A 22926-nucleotide genomic window follows, 5' to 3' on the forward strand; every position below is an offset into this window, starting at 1 on the left:
TCTACCGGGGCTCTGCCGGGATGTAAGTGAGACTGTACCGGGGCTCTGCCGGGATTTAAGTGACACTGTAGCTTTAAGCTACAGTCTCACTTACATCCCCTGGCAGAGCCCCGGTAGACGTCCGGGGTGATCCAGGAATAACTGGGGAACGACCGGGAACAATCGGGGTACGACCGGGAACAACTGGGGTACATCCGTAATTCAGCCTGCAACGATCCGGATGATCCGGGAACATCCGGCATTCGACCCCGGATGGAATAAAATATTCAATATCACCGGGGTAGTCCGGGATGTTCCGGGAAGTAAAGCTTTGCCGGCCTCATCCTTGGCTCTGCCGGGAACGACCGGGGTTACACCGCGGGAAGCACCGTAGCTCTGCCGGCACAAACCTGGATGGTCTGGTGAATGATACAGCCGGTAGAGCTACGGTAGAGCCCCGGTGAATGCCGGCAGAGCGCCGCAGGATGACGATGGAGCTCCGGTTGAACCTGGTAGAGTCCCGGCAAAGCATGGTTCATTACAAAAGAATCACGACAATTTGCGATGATTGCACTTGTTTGTATTAAAACCCTTCCAATTTCCCTTCTATCCAGTTTTTTTTCAGAAAATCATCATGAATTACTATTCTGGAACAATAAATATTATATTAAATAAAAAAATATGTATCAATTTTTGTGTGCATTTTCAATCCACCGGGGTTCTGCCTGGATTGTCCTGGACTCTGCCGAAGCTCTACCTGGGTCAACCGGGGCTCTTCCGGCGTCATCCGGGAACGACCGGGTAAGCACCGGCATGAACCGTAGCTTCACCTGGACTCTGCCTGGATGATTCGGAGCGCAACCTGGGTGGTTAGTTGGGAATTACCGTAGAGCTGCCGGGGTCAGTGTGATCGCAACAATAATATCACCCCGGATCATCCCGGTAACTTACCGGGGTGGTCCTAGGCTCTGCCGGGAGTAAGTGAGACCGCAGCTTAAGGAGCGAACTATGTAATAGTAAAACGCTAGTAAGAAAAACAATAACGATTTAAAAAAACAACTGAAAAAGTTTTGATACTCATGTTTAATAAATATCTTTGTTTCAAGAACTTGCTTAAGTTTGTCATAAAGATGCTTAATTTGGCATAATATATGAAATAAATGTGGGATTTTAAGTGTCAGAAACTCTCTCAAGGACAATGTATGACCTTAGTGTATAACATCAAAAATCCCTGACGAAACACATTTTCCTTTGTGACAAGAAACTCCTACTTATATGGAGTTTTTGGTAATCTACTATGTCGTATCATGTCATATCATACTATGTCGTTTTATACATTTCACATTTATATGTATTCTTTAAATTTTAGACCATCTGCTTGTCGCAATAGGTAGAGCATTGTATTTGTTAACCAGGGAACGCTATTTCGCTTTTCGGACGGAGCAAATATTCCTTGACAATTGATCTTGGATATTGGGTCTCATGGTCATTTATTTCTCGCCACTGATTCAGAAATCATGTGGGATTAATAACAAGAACTGTCAAAGAACACAGCAAAGCTCGACTTATAAAATACTGGACGCAGTAAGGAAGACAAAATCATTAAAGAAAAATCAATAATGTATATTTATGTATTAAATTATAGTAAAAAGATAACATTTGTTTAAATAAATTCCAAGTTCAAGTGGGAATAATTCTGAAATAGTTACGCTAGTGTTATGGACCTTGTCGCACAACATGTGTGTAATGATAAGAAATATATATTTAAAGTTTGAAGTAGATACATGAAAAAGTTAAAATATTTCTTAAAAGAAATCCTATGTTCAAAAGGAGATAAATGTGAAAACATGGCTTCAAGAGTTATGAACCATGTCACATAAGATGTAATTGATGACAAGGAATAAGTATTTGAAGTTTGAGGTAGATACCTTTAAAACTAAAGAAGTTATAGTAAAAAGTAACATTTTTTAAATCTAAATTTATGGGAAGATAATTCTTGCATTATTGGTTGGAGGTATGAACCTTGTCAAATAACATTGGAATAATGATAAAGAACATATATTTGAAGTATGAAGTTGATTTCTCAGAAAATAAATAAGTAACAGTAAAAAATAATATTTTTAAAGGAAATTTCTAAGTTCAAGGGGAGATAAATATGAAAATATTGGCGCTAGAGTTATGAACCTTGTCACATAAGATGTCGGTTGATGATGAGGAACATATATTTATAGTATTAAGTTGATCTCTTAAGAAATAAAGAAGAAATAGTAAAAACTAGTATTTTTAAGGAAAATTCTAAGTTTAAGGGGAGATAAATCTGAAAATATTAGTGCTAGAGTTATGAACCTTGATGATAAGAAACAAATATTTGAAGTTTGAAGTTGATACCTTAAGAGACAAGAGCCATGTCAACATGGCCATCCCTTGCCGATAGTGTTTGCTGATTGGAATAATATATATGTAGTAGAGCAGAATAATTCAATTTTAAGAGGTCTTTTGGTAATGAAAACTCAGATGGCTGAAGTGATTACAGATTTGAAACCTATGTGAATACTGATAGCTGAAAATAACAAAGGGCAATAACTGAAAAATCATGCAGGGTAGAGTTGTCATTCTTGTGTGCTGCACTCCTCCTCAATGAGACCTATCCACCTATGAAGTTTCATGTTGATATCTTAAAGGCTTTAATAATAATGCTCTGGACAAAAATTAAGCATGAAAAATAACAAAGGACAATAACTGAAAAATTATGCAGGGTAGAGTAATCATTCTTGAGTGCTGCACTCCTCCTCAATGAGATCTATCCACCTATGAAGTTTCAAGTTGATACCTCCAACACTTTTTGAGATAAGCTCGGGTCAAAAAGTATGAAAAATAACAAAGGGCAATAACTCAAAAATTATAATGGGAAAAGTTATCCATATTGTGCACAGCATTCCTCCTGAATAAGATCTATCCACCTATGAAGTTTCATGTTAACATCTCAAAGACTCTGAGTTATGCTCCAATCAGATGAAAAATTAAGTATGAAAAATAACAAAGGGCAGTAACTCAAAAATTATGAAAGGTTGAGTTATCATTCTTGTGCACTGCACACCTCCTGAGTGAGATCTATCCACCTATGCAGTATCATGTTGATATCTCATAAGCATTTGAGTTATGCTCTGGACAAAAATTAAGTTTGAAAAATAACAAAGGGCAATAACTGAAAAATTATGCAGGGTAGAGTTATCATTCTTATGCACTGCACTCCTCCTCAATATGATCTATCCACCTATGAAGTTTCAAGCTGATAACTCAAACACTTTTAAGATATGCTCCGGACAAAAAGTAAGAAAAATAACAAAGGGCAATAACTCAAAATTTATAATGGAAAGAGTTATCTTTCTTGTGCTAAGCATTCCTCCTCAATAAGATCTATCCACCTATGAAGTTTCATGTTGACATCTCAAAAACTTTTTGAGTTATGCGTCACTCAGGTGAAAAATTAAGTATGAAAAATAACAAAGCGCAATAAGTCTTATCATTCTTGTGCACTGCACACCTCCTGAGTGAGATCTATCCACCTATGAAGTTTCATGTTGATATCTCATAAGCTTTTTGAGTTATGTTCTGGACAAAAATTAAGTTTGAAAAATAACAAAGGGCAATAACTGAAAATTATGCAGGGTAGAGTTATCATTCTTGTGCACTGCACTCCTCCTCAATGAGATCTATCCACCTATGAAGTTTCAAGTTGATACCTCAAATACTTTTTGAGATATGCTCCGGACAAAAATGTCGGACGGAAGGACGGACGGAAGGACGGATGGACGGACGGACGGAGACTATTTCTATATCCCCCGCCGCCTTTCGGCGAGGGATAATAAAAAAGGTATAGTGAAAAATATTTTACTGCACCAAAGCTTTAATCTGAAATCTGGACGCAGACGCTGACGCCAGGGCGAGTAGGACAGCTCTCCATATACTTCGTATAGTCGAGCTTAAAATTTTGAAATTACTTACATGTCTTTTGGGTCATGATTTTAAATAACCGACAAAGAATGCAAGTTTATTCTTACTAAATAAGTAACCATAAAGGATACCACAATTGTCAAGATCACATCTAAAACACTTTAGTTAAATATTGTAGCGTTATTCGACTAAATTTATGTAAATCTTGTTTGACTTCATGTAATGTAATTACATTCGGCAGTCACTAGCAAAATTGTCAGTGAATCAACGCAAACTTAAATTGTTAAATACAAATAGATCTCTATCTATGCCTTTTGGGGTATCTAAATACTGATGATTGTTAAGACGTATAATTTACTAATATACTGACAAGCTCTTTGTATAGCAAACTCAAAGTCTTTAATTACAATCATTTTTAGCAATGGTTGTTTTTTTACCAAAGCTGTCCATTAATCGTGATTACAATTGAGTTTAAAAAAAACAAGAGCCGGTTGAACCGGGTGATGCTCCTCGAATAAGTTTTGGACACAGGAAAGTATACCTCTTGTAGTCTCAGAGTTATCTCACAGACAAAGTTCATAGTGTAAAAACAAGGTAGTGACCCAAATGTTGCGCGGGACACGTTGTCTCAATGTGGTGATCATTTCTGTAAAATAGTTGTAAAATCCAACTTAAAATAACAAAGTTATGGGCCAAACAAGAATTTGCTGCAAGGTCATGCTGTGACCTTGACCTTCAAGGAAGTGACCCAAATGCTGTCGTCTCATTATGGTGATGATTTCTGTGCAATAGTCGAAGTTATGGGCCGGACACGAATTCGGGACGTACGTACGGACGGACTGACGGACGGACGGACAACCCGGCGACGATATGCTCCTCCGAATTTTTTCGGGGAGGATAATAAACTGAATGGTGGATAATATAGAATTAACAAGAGATACCCGTATGACAGCCAGCTCGTTCGGCTATTCTAATTGCTTGACAGTACAAAAGGGGCATCACACTCATGAGTTATGAGATCTGTGCCCATGATGTTAGATAATCACAGACAACAAATGTGTGCAACACCTTGCACGCAAAAGAACTTGACCAAAATGTGACGGCGACACTAACTTCTACACCCACGTCAGGATGAGTTAAATAGATCTCTCTCTCTCACTCTCTCTCTCTCTATCTCTCTTTCTCTCTATTCTTCGAATTCTCGCTAAAAACGACTGATATCGCAATTGTTATCACATAAACCGCGTTACATGAATTAATATTGTATAAAACAAAATGTAAAAAAAGTCAAATTTAAAATAACAAAAGCGTAGAATTATGAACGGTAATTTCTTAATAAATCAAACAATATAATTTTAGATAAGCATTGTTCCTTTTTCAAGTCAACATTTAAACATACTAATTAGGTACTAGCTTTCTGCCATGAATAGGTACCGTTGAAGTCATTGATATTTAGATTATACATTGATGCAAACTGTTTAAATTTTATTACATCATCATTCTCAGTGTGATGCTGGTCGTTATTTTCTTTCTGTTCTGCATCTGTATCAGTATGCGAATTTGCTGAGTTCCCACTATCTTCCGTTTCCTGAATAACGTCATCTTGTTTACTTTGCGCATCTGTGTCTTTAAACTCTTCTGCAAAGTTCTTGTTGTTTTCCTGTGTCCTGAATACCGTTATATGGCTTAACAATGGCATTTGTATCTGTATCATCATACGCGTCGTTGTCATCTTTTTGTGTCATTTGTATTGACATCCATATTATCACCATGTTTATCCGGATGGTCAGAATATTTATTCGGCAATGTCACGGAGTTTCCACTCTCATCAATGTCTGAAACAATATTGTGTCTACTGTCAGGTTCATTTGAAACATTGTCTTGTACATTTTGTTGTAAAATCTCCCATTTGATAATAATCATAATCACTGTGTGATTCAGTGTCATTATGTACTGGATTCGTTTCATTAAACACAACTTGATTAGACCTTTTCCTTGATGAAGGAAATTGTGTTTGTTCTCTAAATCCGCTTTGTCTAACCTTTCTGTTAGAGACAATAGTAACGAAAGTACCATCTGTTTCAAAGTATTCGTCTTGTTTGTTCTGTGTAGATTCGTCGGAATGTAAACCTTTCGATGCATCAGAATTCAGTCTTCCCGGACCTATCCGCGATAAAATAACCGGAAGCAGAAGTAATGCATGCGCAATGCCAAAAAGCAAAACCAAAGACATCACTGCTGCAAACGTTCTAAAAATGTACGACTTTGCAGCAACAAGCACTAATATACCAAGAAGAGATGAAAACAGCTCCATGGAATATTGGAGCACCTGTTTTATCAAAAGCTTGCTTCACCCTAATGTCACGTGACTCCCCATTCGAGATCATGTATCCGTGACAAATGTGTGCTGTGAAATCAACCGAAAATCCAATACTCATGATCATATGGATCATCGTGATTGCACTTAAAGCAACATCGAGATAATATATGAATCCAAACACACCAATCATAATCATCGTTACAATAATCGTTACAAAAATAATCAGTATCGGGTGAGGCATAAAAATACAGGTGATTATAAAAACTGCAACTAAGGCTATCCCTACGGAAAATAGAGTTTGGTCTAATATGCGAACATATTGTTCAAAAGCAACAAAGGGCTGGTGAGAGAGCAAAACAGTTTATTGTTGCAGCACGTGCTAAGTCACGTGACTCTTGCATCATGTTGCCTTCTTCTTGACTGTCTTTTAAATCTACCGTAAAAACATACACACGCGACGAAGTTATATGATTATCATTAGAATCAATGACAAATCACTTTCGAAAACGGGAATACCGTTGGTCACTTAGAAATCGTTTAAGTCCATATATAAAACTCGATTCAGACGAACTTAAAAATTTAAATATTCAGAATTTTTATATTTTGCTTAAGCCAGTTGACCTCAGGGAAACCCTTTTTTGGGAAAAATTTTTTAGACCCGAAGTTGACATCAGGGTCATCGATCTAACCTGTGTTTCCTGTTAGAGTTTTCGATGCGTATTTAAAAAAGAACGAGGGCAGGGGTTTTGTTTTCCCCTTAAATATTTCTCCTTCCCCCGTCAGTATAATTTTTAAAAAATTTGGGGAAACGTCGCTTTTCTAACTTTTGGGAAACAAAGACCTTGCTTTTAAAAATTTAAAACAAAAAGTATTTTTTGGCCCGCAGCTAAAATATCCAATAAAAATAATTATTATTTATAATTTTGGGAAGGTAACTTTAAACATATTTTGGGGGGAAAAAACCAGCGGGGGGAAAATTTTTTCGACAAAACTTTCTGGCCTTTTTTCTCTATTTCTAGGCGCTCGCCCTCCACAGCACATGATATATGTTTTTTAGAACGGTTTTCGATTTTCAAAACTTCCTTTGTCTGTGTACGCCTACATGTCATAAAGTGGCGGTTTTCCTCAACTCGCCGTTCATTTATGGCGATACAAGAAGCAAACAGGGTGACATTGTTGATGTAACAGAACACAACAGCGACTCCTGAAATCATAAAGGTCGAAAATACTTGACTAATATATCATATCTATAAATGTAGTGCTGTCAGATTGCTTACAAATGGTTGTATATTTCGCATAGTTTTCTGTTTTTAGTATACTTCATACGAATATAATCATATTTTACCCGTAAAGACATATACGTGTACCTGTGTAAATACAAAAGTTTCTAACAGCAATAAAACTTGACCCTGCTCCAGCCATGAAAGCAATCAAGTCTGTAATGGATGTTATTGTTATTCCAACTCCTGATATACGCAATGTCTCCGCCAATTTATCTTCTACTGTGTGCTTAGTTTGTGCTTCTGATAAACCGGACAGCAGAATAAACATGTCGTCTATACCAATACCTGAAATACGATAAATCATTAAAAATCAAATCAAATTAAATATACATGTAAATAATATATAATCAATGTAAATAATCAGCTGTTAATCTGTTTGCATTTAGTTTAAATAAAACTGTTAAACCTCAGTAAAAATAGCTATGAATACACTTGGAACTAAAGTTTATTCCCTGCTGTTAAATTATATGAATGCATTTATGTCAGTTATTATTTGAGAGAGGACCAATTTAACTTGGCCAGAAATAGGGAATGTAGCCTCCCAAAAACAGTTTATGCATTCCTTCATTCAAATAAGATATATCTTCATTATAATTTCTTTAATTTCAATAAATTCTGCAATTGAAGTATTTAACATAAAGATCAGCAAAGTATAGTTTTAAACTAGAACTGCCACTGTCATGGCGTGAATACCCCCGCATACCACTTTGTCAGAATCAACAGTGGCCATTTAGAGCTCAAGGACAATGTCCCTGCCAAATCTGAGGTTACTAACCCAGTGCTACGTATTCTACATGCTTCAAATGTGAAAATGTCAAAATCAATAAACTGCGAACAGGCAGGCATTCTTAAGCAATTGAGGGAAAAGCTTTTTTTAGTCGACCTTTGACCTGGTGACCCTCAAAATCAATAGGGGTCACCTTATAGTCATGATCAACCTCCATGCCAAATGAGAAGACTGTGGGTCAAAGGAATCTTAAGTTAATGGGTGGACAATCTTTTTGAAGTCAAAGTCCATGTGACATTGATCTTTGACCCAGTGACCTTAAAATAAATAAGGGTGACCTACTAATCATGACTAACCTCCATGCCAAATATGAAGACTGTGGGTCAAAGGAATCTTAAGTTATTGGACGGAAAAGCTTTTTGCAGTCAAGGCCCCTGTGACCTTGAACTTTGACCTTGCGGCCTAAAAATAAATAGGGGTCAGCTTCTTGTCATATCTGACCTCCATGCCAAATATGAAGACTGTGGGTCAAAGGAATCTTAAGTTATTGGGCGGACAAGCTTTTTGCAGTCAAGGCCCCTGTGACCTTGACCTTTGACCTGGTGACCTCAAAATCAATAGGGGTCATTTACTTTTCATGACTAACCTCCCTGCCCAAATATGAAGACTGTGGGTCAAAGGAATCTTAAGTTATTGGGCGGACAAGCTTTTCGAAGTCAAGGCCCCTGTGACCTTGACCTATGATTCAGTGACCCAAAAAATCAAAAGGGGTAATTTACTCGTCATGACTAACCTCAATGCTAAAATATTGAAGACTGTGGGTCAAAGGAATCTTAAGTTTATTGGGGGGGACAAGCTTTTTGATGTCAAGGCCCCTGTGACCTTGACCTTCGACTGGTGACCTGAAAGTCAATAGGGGTCATCTACTCGTCATGACTGACCTTCCATGCCAAATATGAAGACTGTGGGTCAAAGGAATCTTAAGTTATTGGGCGGACAAGCTTTTTTTAGTCAAGGCCCCTGTGACCTTGACCTTTGACCCAGTCTTGTAATAAAAATAAATAGGGGGCATCAACCTTTATCATGACTAACCTCCTCAATGCCAAATATGAAGACTGTCGTGGTCAAAGGTTTCTTAAGTAGTTTTATTGGACCGACAACATATTTTTAAATCAAGGCCCCCTGTTGACCTTTAAACTGCCCAGTGGACCTTTCAAAAATTAAAAGGGGCCACTCAACTAATCATGACTAACCTCCATGCCAAAAATGAAGAGTGTGGGTCAAAAGAATTTTAATTCATTGGGCAGACAAGCTTTTTATAGTCAAGGCAGTCAATTTAAAATCAATAGGGGTTATCTACTAATCATGACTAACCTCCATGCCAAATATGAAGACTGTGGATCAAAAGTTTCTTAATTTATTGGGCCGACAAACTTTTTAAAGTCAAAGTCGCTGTGACCTTTGACCCAGTGACCTCAAAATTAATAGGGGTCATTTACTCGTCATGACTAACCTCCATGCCAAATATGAAGATTGTTGGTCGAAGGAATCTTAAGTTATTGGGCGGACAAGCTTTTTGAAGTCAAGGCCCCTGTGACCTTGACCTTTGACCTTGTGACCTCAAAATCAATAGGGGTCATCTACTCATCATGACTTACCTTCATGCCAAATACATAGACTGTGGGTCATAGGAATCTTAAGTTATTGGACGGACAAGCTTTTTGAAGTCAAGGCCCCTATGACCTTGACCTTTGACCTTGCGGCCTCAAAATCAATAGGGGTCATCTACTCGTCATTACAAACCTCCATGCCAAATATGAAGTCTGTGGGTCAAAGGAATCTTAAGTTATTGGGCGGACAAGTTTTTTGCAGTCAAGGCCCCTGTTGACCTTGACCTTTGACCTTGTGACCTCAAAATCAATAGGGGTCATCTACTCGTCATGACTAACGCCTCCATGCCAAATATGAAGACTGTGGGTCAAAGGAATCTTAAGTTATTGGGCGGACAAGCTTTTTTGAAGTCAAGGCCCCTTGTGACCTTGACCTTTGATTCAGTGACCCTCAAATATAAAGGGGTCATTTACTCGTCATGACTAACCTCCATGCTAAATATGAAGACTGTGGGTCAAAAGAATCTAAAGTTATTGGGCGGACAAGCTTTTTGAAGTCGAGGCCCCTGTGACTTTGACCTGGCGACCTCAAAATCAATAGAGGTCATTTACTCGTCATGACTGACCTCCATGCCAAATATGAAAACTGTGTGTCAAAGGAATCTTAAGTTAGTGGGCGTACAAGATTTTTGAAGTCAATGCCCCTGTGACCTTGACCTTTGACCTGGCAACCTCAAAATCAAAAGAGGTCATCTACTCGTCATGACTGACCTCCATGCCAAATATGAAGAATGTGGGTCAAAGGAATCTTAAGTTATTGGGCGGACAAGCTTTTTGAAGTCAAGGCCCTGTGACCTTGACCTTTGACCTTGTGACCTCAAAATCAATAGGGGTCATCTGCTCATCATGACTAACCTTCATGCCAAATATATAGACTGTGGGTCAAAGGAATCTTAAGTTATTGGAAGGACAAGCTTTTTGAAGTCAAGGCCCCTTTGACCTTGCGGCCTCAAAATCAATAGGGGTCATCTACTCGTCATGACAAACCTCCATGCCAAATATGAAGACTGTGGGTCAAAGGAATCTTAAGTTATTGGGCGGACAAGCTTTTTGATGTCAAGGCCCCTGTGACCTTGACCTTTGACCTGGTGACCTCAAAGTCAATAGGGGTCATCTACTTGTCATGACTGACCTCCATGCCAAATATGAAGACTGTGGGTCAAAGAAATCTTAAGTTATTGGGCGGACAAGCTTTTTTAGTCAAGGCCCCTGTGACCTTGACCTTTGACCCAGTGTAATAAAAATAAATAGGGGTCATCAACCTTATCATGACTAACCTCCATGCCAATTATGAAGACTGTCGGTCAAAGGTTTCTTAAGTTATTGGACCGACAAACTATTTTAAATCAAGGCCCCTGTGACCTTGACCTTTAACCCAGTGACCTCAAAATTAAAAGGGGCCATCTACTAATCATGACTAACCTCCATGTCAAAAATGAAGACTGTGGGTCAAAAGAATTTTAATTTATTGGGCAGACAAGCTTTTTATAGTCAAGGCCCCTGTGACATTGAACTTACCCAGTCAATTTAAAATCAATAGGGGTTATCTACTAATCATGACTAACCTCCATGCTAAATATGAAGACTGTAGATTAAAAGTTTCTTAATTTATTGGGCCGACAAACTTTTTAAAGTCAAAGTCGCTGTGACCTTTGACCCAGTGACCTCAAAATCAATAGGGGTCATTTACTCGTCATGACTAACCTCCATGCCAAATATGAAGATTGTGGGTCAAAGGAATCCTAAGTTATTGGGCGGACAAGCTTTTTAAAGTCAATGCCCCTGTGACCTTGACCTTTGACCTTGTGACCTCAAAATCATTAGGGGTCATCTACTCATCATGACTAACCTTCATGCCAAATATATAGACTGTGGGTCATAGGAATCTAAAGTTATTGGACGGCTAGCTTTTTGAAGTCAAGGCCCCTATGACGTTGACCTTTGACCTTGCGGCCTCAAAATCAATAGGGGTCATCTACTCGTCATGGCAAACCTCCATGCCAAATATGAAGAATGTGGGTCAAAGGAATCTTAAGTTATTGGGCGGACAAGCTTTTTGAAGTCAAGGCCCCTGTGACCTTGACCTTTGATTCAGTGACCCCCAAATCTAAAGGGTCATTTACTCGTCATGACTAACCTCCATGCTAAATATGAAGACTGTGGGTCAAAAGAATCTTAAGTTAGTGGGCGGACAACCTGTTTGAAGTCAAGGCCCCTGTGACCTAGACCTTTGACCTGGTGACCTCAAAATCAATAGGGGTCATCTACTCATCATGACTAACCTCCATGCCAAATATATAGTCTGTGGGTCAAAGGAATCTTAAGTTATTGGACGGACAAGCTTTTTGAAGTCAAGGCCCCTATGACCTTGACCTTTGACTTTGCGGCCTCAAAATCAGTAGGGGTCATCTACTTGTCATGACAAACCTCCATGCCAAATATGAAGACTGTGGGTCAAAGGAATTTTAAGTTATTGGGCGGACAAGCTTTTTGAAGTCAAGGCCCCTGTGACCTTGACCTTTGATTCAGTGACCCCAAAATCTAAAGGTGTCATTTACTCGTCATGACTAACCTTCATGCTAAATATGAAGACTGTGGGTCAAAGGAATCTTAAGTTATTGGGCGGACAATATTTTTGAAGTTAAGGCCCCTGTGACCTTGACCTTTGATTAAGTGACCCCAAAATCTAAAGGGGTCATTTACTCGTCATGACTAACCTCCATGCTAAATATGAAGACTGTGGGTCAAAGGAATCTTAAGTTATTGGGCGGACAAGCTTTTTGAAGTCAAGGCCCCTGTGACTTTGACCTGGCGACCTCAAAATCAATAGAGGTCATTTACTCGTCATGACTGACCTCCATGCCAAATATGAACACTGTGGGTCAAAGGAATCTTAAGTTATTGGGCGGACAAGAAAAAACCGACGGCCGGACAGCCGGACGGCCAGACAGCCGGACGGCCACACGGCCGGACGGACAAGCTGATTCCAGTATACCCCCTTACAACTTTGTTGTGCGGGGGTATATTAAATGACACATACCAATGATTAGAAAAGGCACAATCCCAACAATGCTAACAAAATCCACGCCACAAGCTGCACAAAGTCCAAAACTAGAAACAATTGCTAATCCCGCAGCCAAAATTCCGCCAAAACCAAGCCACATGCGTTGTCCAACCTGGTCAGTCAGTCTACAATTGATGGAGATTAATTAAAATAATCAATCATTTATACTCTTTATACAAAAGATCAAATGTTCATATAAATGTTATATAAACTGTTAACTATGTTATGTAACTTCTAATAATAATGCACGTACCGTCGTGAAACAAACAAAAATTATGTCAACACTTATTTAGAAAACATAATTTCTAAACATTTATGTCATAAAATTTTCTTGTTTTTTCCACGATAATATTTCATGACAGTTTTCAAATTTGAATTTTAAAAAAAAAATACATGGCATATTTTAAGATATATAAAAAGATAGCAATTCAGTTTATCCTAGGGGTGATTCAACAGTATTCAAGTAAGGAATACTGGAAACTCACCTAGAACATAGCCAATAGAAATAACTTAAATAACAAAAGCACAACGCTGAACGATCTTTAATTAAAACCTCAAATAAACCTACATTTTCCTTACTTGTTCTTTATATATTATTCAAGATTAAATATTAATGCAAGCGTATCTAATAACATGTTCACGAATACAACTAGTTTTATAGCTTATTTTTTGATGTCTAAAATTAAATATTGACATAAACATGGAAGGTTGTCAAATTAGTTTTACCTGTAGGACAGTGTTGCCACACATGCGTAAGTAATCATCAATGCTATAGTTGCAGCAAATAATGTGATATCTCCAGAAACATTCTTGTCTAATTCTTCGTCCAGGGAGTCATAATGGCCGTACGCAAAGTCAAAATTGGCACTACCAGGGTATGACCGCATACGTACTAAAAACTCTGCCGCCTTGAAGATAGAGGAATACGTTATTTTATAATAAAAAATGGCTGTCGGGGTGATAGAGGATATTGTCAACGCGATAACTGATACCCCCCCCCCCGACAGCCATGTGCTATTCATTTTATTATACCAAAAGACTTACAATATTAATAAAGTAGCAGTCAAGGAAATAAATAGAATACACAACCTCATTTTTACAATTTAATGTTGCTCAAACAATAAACTTAACAAAAACAATTCAAGAATGACTTTATACATTTCTACATAAAGTTGAGACACAATATACATGACTTTGTGTAATTCTTTAAATATCAAATTTTGAATTATTGTAACAAAGTCTTGTTAAACTTTTATAACGAATTATGCAAGAGTTAGATGCCCCCTCGTGATATAAGAAATATTCCTCGGGGAATATATCCTAGCTGGGTGGTCTTCAATCAGAACACATAATAGGCATTTTGGGACGTAAGGGAGATAACACCTACATACCTCCGTATTTAATATTGTACTAGTTAATTCCCTTTGACTATTTTTTTCTATTTTAAGTCAATATTAAGTGATCGTAGCAAAAGACAATTTGCCACCATATATTGTTTACAGCTTTTTAGTAATGAAAACATTTCGTTTGCCAACATTTTTTAGCAAAATTAAGTTGTAAAATTGATAATGTGTATTATACTTATTTCCTAGACTGCGTACGTTATTAATAAATAGTTGTAGATCTTTCTTTATAATAAAATAAATAACACATGGCGGTGGTGGTGGTTTTGGTTTTTTTACTCCGGATCACGGCAGTAAGCTACATTGAATTTACCACAACGCATCGTTCCTGGGCAGGCTGCCAATGCAAGCAGTTTACCAATACCAGTTGCCTTCACTGGCATTCACCGCTTAAGTATGTGGTCTGGAAACAACCTTGGTCGACAGTTCAATTTTCATGCTGAATTTTTATTAAAGAAAACCGTCATTTGACTTAATAAATTGAATAATTTATCTCATTTTCCAAGTTTGAATGCACTTAAGTTGTACTTTAAATAATTTTACACATATGAATATAAAAACATGGCATTAACTTTTCAATCATTTTCTGTGTTGGTCTTAACTTAGTACTTAATTGTTTATTAAATGGATGCGTATTTAACCAAAGATAGTATTTTCACCTCATGCATAATTTTTATATAAACAGAATAACCATTTTTATGGGTTTTGTTCTTTACCCATATCGCAGCTTTAGTCTTGTAAACATCAGCATCTGTCCGCATATTAAAACCGATGCGAAGGAACTCCATGCCTGTCAAGATTTTCCCTGTAACATCAAGCTTAACATTTCCTGTAAATGAAATAAACAATATTAAACATTACTCAACGTCTGACTTTCTTTAAAAATATTTTAAACGAAAATTACGTTGACATTAGAAAGGTGTTTTGCTTTCAGTCGAATAATATGTTTAAAAATACAAGTTTGCTTTCAGTCGAATAGTATGTTTAATAACATTTTGATCAAATATGGCTTAGTAAATATTTGCACATTTACATTTTAAAAAAATACAGTATAGTAACCATTAACTGTCTCGGCATCGATATAATTACTTGTGTATCTTTAAACGTACTGTCATATTATAAATTGCTTCGCCCAGTGCTGTACAACATTGGTTCATTTCAGATTTACAAGTAGACTTAGTCAAATGTTACTTATTTTTTTCACTTATTTCCTTAACATAGAGTGTTATATGTTACACTTGCCAACAACACCAGAATAGTCTCGGCTGCCTGTCGATGAAGAAACAAATACAGGGTATGTAACATTATTGTTATCCACCGCTGCGAGAAAGTCATCATCCCAAATGGTGTCCCCCTCTAAAGCGCACCGAGAGTGTGACCTAGCACAAATGTCTGTAAACTGAAAAGAAAATCAAAGTACTTATTGATGTTGACTGCAGGATTTGCAATGTAAATGTAAAAAATACTTTCAATCATAGTCAATACACTAATCTGTCAGTCGGTAAATTCATCAATCGGCATAACAACACAATAGGTTAAACTTCTCAACTATTCAAAGGGACCTTCAACATAAGGTCGAGTTGACGCATCGTTTTGTAATGGTAAAATAATGACGCTTCTGGGAAAATTTAACAAATCAACTCCCTGCATGGATTTAGAGTTGAACTTACTGTAGTCTGGGAATAGGACTTTTAATCACAAAAAAGTGTAGATTAATCAAAGAATGTTTAAATGTCCATATACATTTGTCCATGAGTGAAAATAAATGATTGCATTGAGGGGACATGATATTGTGTATTGTGATTTTACGCATAACATGAATAGGACCTCTAGGGTTTTCTTCCCTTCCAATAACTAGTTTCTGTTCTCATTTTACTAGCGTTTATCCGTAAAGGCATTATTTTCCGATTTATGTCCACATTGAATCACTCGAATAAGACACAGATTTGTTGCTATTTGGTTAAATATATTTTGTTTTCTAACAAGACACTGTCAATGTACAGTTGTGGCATACTTAATAAGACTGAAACTGTTGTTCTGTTACACTTTTCCGATTATATCTCATTACACACATTCTTGACACACTAGCTTAAAGTGGCTTCAATAATAACTCCACACCCTTAAAAAGAACTTTCAATGTATGCAGCCATATATAATCTTATAATGTAACAAACAATACCTTAATGGTTTTTCCGCTGTCGTCCTTTGCTTCGATTGTTTGAATAAAATCAGACATTGCTTTTACTTCTTCTATAACAGTTCTGTCTAAAAGATTGCCGGACGTAGATCTGATAATAACCCTTGCATAAAGACCTTCCACTAACGATACTGTCAACGGGTTGAAGTTTGAGCCACTCAAATTTGGGAAAATGTCATCAACTTTCGCAAGATCATCGCGTGCTTCTGTTCCTATACTTGGCAGAAATAAAATCATACAGTCTTAGGGGCATAACTTTCATACATAGACATCAAAATTTAAAGTTTCATTTCATAGGATATCTTTCAAAACGTTGACGAGTTAACGTTTAAAGCTTATTTCTATTTTGAGCAATCATCTTGTTCGGTATGCCGAAAAAAGACTTGAACGTTTTTTGTAAGGACCACATGATAACCATTTTCAATCATAATAAACGAGCATGTAAAACTGAAAAATATCTTACACCAAACAAAAAATGTTTATGTACTACGGGGGTTTTAAAACTTTTCTTTCATTCTTTACTTAAAAAATTCCAATGAATTATTTTGCGAATTCCGGTGTCTAATATATTCCATAAGTCAGTAGCAGAACGTATAACTGCTTTGTTGTATGTTTCAGTGCGCCTAGCTATAGCTGTGTAATTGTTGTAGTTTCTTAGCGAGTAATTTATTGTGTCTGAATCTAGCGATGGAAAATGTTTTCAAGGTATTGTGGGAGAAGACCATTTTAGCTTTAAAAATCCTAACCATTTTTTTTTGTATTTTATGCCTATCTGAGAGGGAGACCCATCCAACTTCTTTTTCATAAGCAAATTGATCGATACCGACCTGGTTAGGTTTGTTACTATGCGTGCTGCTTCATACTGCAGTTGCTAAAGTGATTGTTTTCATCCGTCCCTCGCAACGGAGGCATATTCTGATATTGAACGCCATCATAGTGGTCACTTATTTCTCGCGGTGTATGAAATATACCAGAATGGTAAACCAGGATATTTATTCAAAATAACTTTGGGATCTATTGAAGTTGGGGAATTGTCGGCTATATGAGTGGGTGCGATAATTAGATTATCAAGATCGTTTAATGATCAAATATCAGTGAATTTATGATTATTTAAGTTCAGTTGGTCCTCGTTCACATCAGCTACTAAAATAATGTTATCACATAGCTCAAAAACTAAAAAATCTAATGATGAGTTGGGCTGCCTATAAAAAGTACATATAAGGTATTTGAAATGCTTATTTCTTAATTCACTCAATATTGATTCATTTAAGAAATCTTCCAGTTCTGATTTACGTTTCGACACAAGTTGGTCTGAAACAAACTAACATTCCACCTGAGTAACATGCTACATCCTTAGAGAACGATTCTAAGGAATCAGTTTCACTATAGTGTTAAATCAAAGTCTGCCATGTTGTGGGGGTGTTTCAAGCTCTACGGTCATCCTATCAAGAATTATTCAAGCAACTTTTGTAAAGGAACACTTATTTCTTAAGAGTTTTGTCACTAGTTTCAGGGGGTGTATTTAAAGTTTTTTCTATGTTCTGCTCCAGTGGACATCTTTTACACCAAACCAGAAACATTAGAATATTTTTCGTATAAGACCATTCAAGGTTTTTTCCTCTGTGCATGCATTATTTCAGTCACAAACGGGAACCAGAGATATTCCGGGCACTTGAATAGAACCATCGACTTTCTGTCAAGAGTCCCTGTGGTGAAGGACACGTGTTCTTAAGTATAGTCTCATTACAATTGAAACAATTAAGGTAATCGCAAAATAACTCGAAATAATACAAAGAAATATTGTACTTGGATTGAATATATCTGATCATGTATTGATGACAAACTGCACCACCATACAGATAAATGAACAAAACATGTTTCGAAATACATAAAATGTGTACCTTGTGGAAGATACACATTTCCAGTTTCAATGTCACTTTGAAGATTTATCATCCCAATTCCAAGCGCCCCGTTTACAATGATTGTTACAATGACTATTTTCCAAGCATGACGGGAAACAAATCTGCCATATTTCGCAAACGCTCCTCCTATTTTCCCTTCAACAAACTCATACCATTTGTTAAACTTCATTCTGGCTGGAAGAAACCTTTCTTTGTCAAAAATGTTACTTATTTATAAGCTTCATCGCGCAAATTTTCAATAGACAATACCTAATTGCTTTTTCCTGACAAGAGTTAAAACGTCACAGAAGTTTTTCTATTCATTTTATATAGGAAATAAGAAAGCTTTGCTACAGGTAATGTGCGAACTGAAGACATGAGACAAAAATGTACATTAGAAATACATGTATAATTAAAACGTTGTTTTTATGCAGCAAAACGTTACTCCAAATTTTAAGATATCTTATACTGTATCAAATTGAAATGTATAAAGAAATCTCTGTCGATACTAAAAGAATCTAAACAGTCGCAAGTCTTACTCCCATATACATTGCATGTTGTCACTTTACCCTGTAAAGATTCACTCCAAGAACGGGAGTTTTTCGTACGAAAGTTAAGTGTTAAGTGTTAAAGGGACTCCACTGAGGTTGAAAAGCCTAAAAACATAACATAAGAATTTCTTACATATATGAAAAGGGGCGCTTTAAACAGAAATATATGCAAAGATAGTTAAGAAAGATACTTTTGAATAAATTGAAAATCGTAGTTTTATGCTTTTCTTAGTCTAATTTGAGTGAAAAGAGTTTAAACGCTTTTCATTTTGGGTCATTTTTTTACAATTTGAATAATTATTATAGAAAAACGAAGCGCGAATGATCTGAAAGTTTGCACAAAGATTTGTGGTCTACACCTACATCAAATGGTACATTTATCTGCAAAAAAAATATTTTTAGTCCGATCATGTCAAAAAACCTCTGTGGAGTCCCTTTAAATTCTTAGACTGCCAACACTTACGATTTTTTTTAATCACAAAAGAGGTGTAATTTAGGTAAAGCAAATAACGATATCGTCATAAATCAAATAAGTAATTTCTTTAGAAAATGTACTATATAAAATTCTCCATTTTACAATGTTTTTTATATAAGTTCTAACTGTTGTGCAAATAATATTTTAAAGTACTATTAACACATTTTTTTTCTCGTGCAATCATTACAAGTGATTAAAATTTCATATTTATTACAATAGACATATATCAGTAAAGATATATATTTTACCTACTTTTCTTATTCGTGTCCTCTTAAAATCTGCATAAAATATTGCATATATCTGATAAAATGTGTTTTATGAGCACATCGAAATATTTGAAATATAAACATTTATGATCATTTATTGTATATACAATACAGATTCCGATATCCTTCGATGCAAACGAGTTAACTGACAATATCAAAGCAATGCGTTTTACTTTTACATTTTATAGCTTAATGTATTTTGACAACCTGTAATGAAGTCACTTATTTTAGTTAAACCATTGATCATGATATTACTCTTTGGCTACCTCAAATACTGCCCTTCTCTTTTTAACTGATACATTCTATACGATATTTGTATTGGGCAGATGGATTATTGATTTTTTGAGGTAAAATATAAAATGGCAAAATGTCAAATATTTTCATCTTTTCACTGACATTTTACACTTAGATGCGCAAAATGTCACTTAAGCAAAGTTTTTAAGGATTCAATGTTCCTCAAAAATGTTTGATGTTAAACTTCATAAACTATAAATATCTGCTGAAAGAAATGACATTCGAGGTTTTGAAAAATAATGTGACCACACTTATTAATCTGCATACTGCTATGAACTTTTGAATAAACGTCAGCATGATAATAAAGAGGTATCGATTACTTACTAAACATATTATAATTGTATTATTCGTGTACATGTCTAAAATAAAATAAGTACCTAAAATAAAACTCACTGTTTAAAGCTGTCAAAATATCCGAGTAAATATTTACCTTAAATGGTCGAGTTGGCAAACGAAATATATTTTTTATCTTATGGATTTTCAAATTATTAAATTTTGTGTTACCCTTGACTAACCAAGCACTGTTTATAACACGAACTAAATTGTATCGCCACAATGTTCATATAAATTAGTTATTTTATATTTTATCGCTAAATACTTAAAATTGAAATTAATTTGTAATGGGTATGTTTACGGCAAACAGTAATAGATTACCATGTAGTTAGGTTAATGTACGAATATGTAAAATATCTCCATAAACAAATGTTCTTTATTGTGTTACTTATTGTGAACTAAAGATAGTTATTTCTTCTAAAATGATTTAAATATCGATACATTTGGCAAAATATACATGAGAATTATCGTTAAAAATTTATTGCCAAGGGATCTGAATGTTAACTGGAATTTTGAATATCAACATATCAATCCTAATGATATACTCCTTTTAATTAATTATCTATGCAAATAACACAATTTCTGATCTTTATGAATGCCTTATATTTAAGGATGATGACAAAAACTACAGTGGCTGCAACAGTTTATCTGAATTAGATAGCTATGGTATGCAATATTCCATAGAATCCGAAAATTAATACTTGTTCAACTCGTACATATAAATGAATCTTAAAGCTCGTTTCTGGTGAAGACCAGTTACCGGAGATTTATGCAAAATGTCAAACATTTACATACTGATAAAAAAGACGATGTGATCCGACTGTAGCGACTTGTAGATTGTTGTGCTGTGTAACGAGATTTTGTATCTAACGAAAATATGTGTTAATTTGTTAAGTTTATATTGTATAATTGAAATAAACATGATAAACAAAACAAAGACTTATCCTCTAGGTATTTTTTTTGAAGACAAATATTTTTTTTTGGAATATGTTATAATAGCACCGGTATTTCCTTTTAACCTCCAGAGCTAAACTATCTGAAATAAAATCGGTTGAACAAGCTAAACATTAACATTACGGCTCTATCTGAGTCCAAAATAATACAGATGTAATACTATTATTCATATCTCCAAACATTTTCACCATTTGACCATTTCATCAATTGTGTGAATGTTTCAACTACATGTAAAAGCCTAATTAAGAAAGGATTTCTTCAACGGTAAGGTCTAATTTTAGAAATGTTTGCACATTAAATGTGATTAACCATAGCATTCATAAGCTAAACATGACACCATGACAATGATTGAGCTTACCATGGCACCATGACGATGACCGAGCTAAACATGGCAACATGACGATGATTGAGCTAAACATGGCACCATGACGATGATGGAGCTAAACATGGCACCATGACGATGATGGAGCTAAACATGGCACCATGACGATGATGGAGCTAAACATGGCACCATGACGATGACCGAGCTTAACATGGCACCATGACGATGATAAAGCTAAACATGGCACCATGACGATGATGGAGCTAAACATGGCACCATGACGATGATGGAGCTAAACATGGCACCATGACGATGACCGAGCTAAACATGGCACCATGACGATGATGGAGCTAAACATGGCACCATGACGACGATGTAAGCTAAGCATGATGCAATGACGATGATTTAGCTTAACATGACGCCATGACGATGATTTAAGCTAAACATGATGCAATGACGATGATTTAGCTGAACATGACGCCATGACGATGATTTAAGCGAAACATGATGCAATGACGATGATTAAGCTTTACATGACGCCATAACGATGAAAAAGCTAACCACGACACCATGATGATAGAACTTCACTCAGCGCAATGTTTGAAGTAAACATTGCATCATGACGATGATTAATATAAACACGGCACCATGACGATGATTGAGCTTAAAATGACACCATGACGATAAGCTAATTATGACATCGAGACAATGATTGAGCTAAATATGACGCAATGACGATGATTGAGCTTAACTCAGGGTCATGTCGATGAATAAGCTAAACACGACACCATGACGATGATTGAGCTTAACAAGACGCCATGACGATGATAAGCATATTATGACACCATGATGATGATTGAGCTTAACTCGGCACCGTAACGATGATTAATATAAACACGGCACCACGACGATGATTAAGCTCAAAATGATGCCATGATGATGGTAAGCTTATTATGACACCATAAAGAAGATTGAGCTTAACATGACGCAATGACAATGATTAAGCTAAACATGGTACCATGACGATGATTAAGCTAAACACGGCGCCTTGACGATGATTGAACTTAATATGAAACAATGCCGATGATTGAGCTTAACATAACACCATGACAATGATTACACTTAACACGGCACCATGGCGATGATTGTGCTTAATTTGAAACCATGACGATAATTAAGCTTATTACGGTACAAAGATTATGATTTAGCTAAATTTAACATATCGATGATTGA

The 22926-nt window shown here is 36.1% G+C and overlaps 1 pseudogene; it reads right to left on the reverse strand.

Moving 5' to 3' along the window:
* Positions 1-2142: 2142 nt before the first annotated feature.
* Positions 2143-19031, reverse strand: LOC132718801 (patched domain-containing protein 3-like; annotated as a pseudogene).
* Positions 19032-22926: the final 3895 nt, after the last annotated feature.

The sequence above is a fragment of the Ruditapes philippinarum genome, unplaced genomic scaffold (assembly GCF_026571515.1).
Source record: "Ruditapes philippinarum isolate M1 unplaced genomic scaffold, ASM2657151v2 ctg2917_1_1_1_1, whole genome shotgun sequence".
Taxonomy (NCBI): Eukaryota; Metazoa; Mollusca; class Bivalvia; order Venerida; family Veneridae; genus Ruditapes; species Ruditapes philippinarum.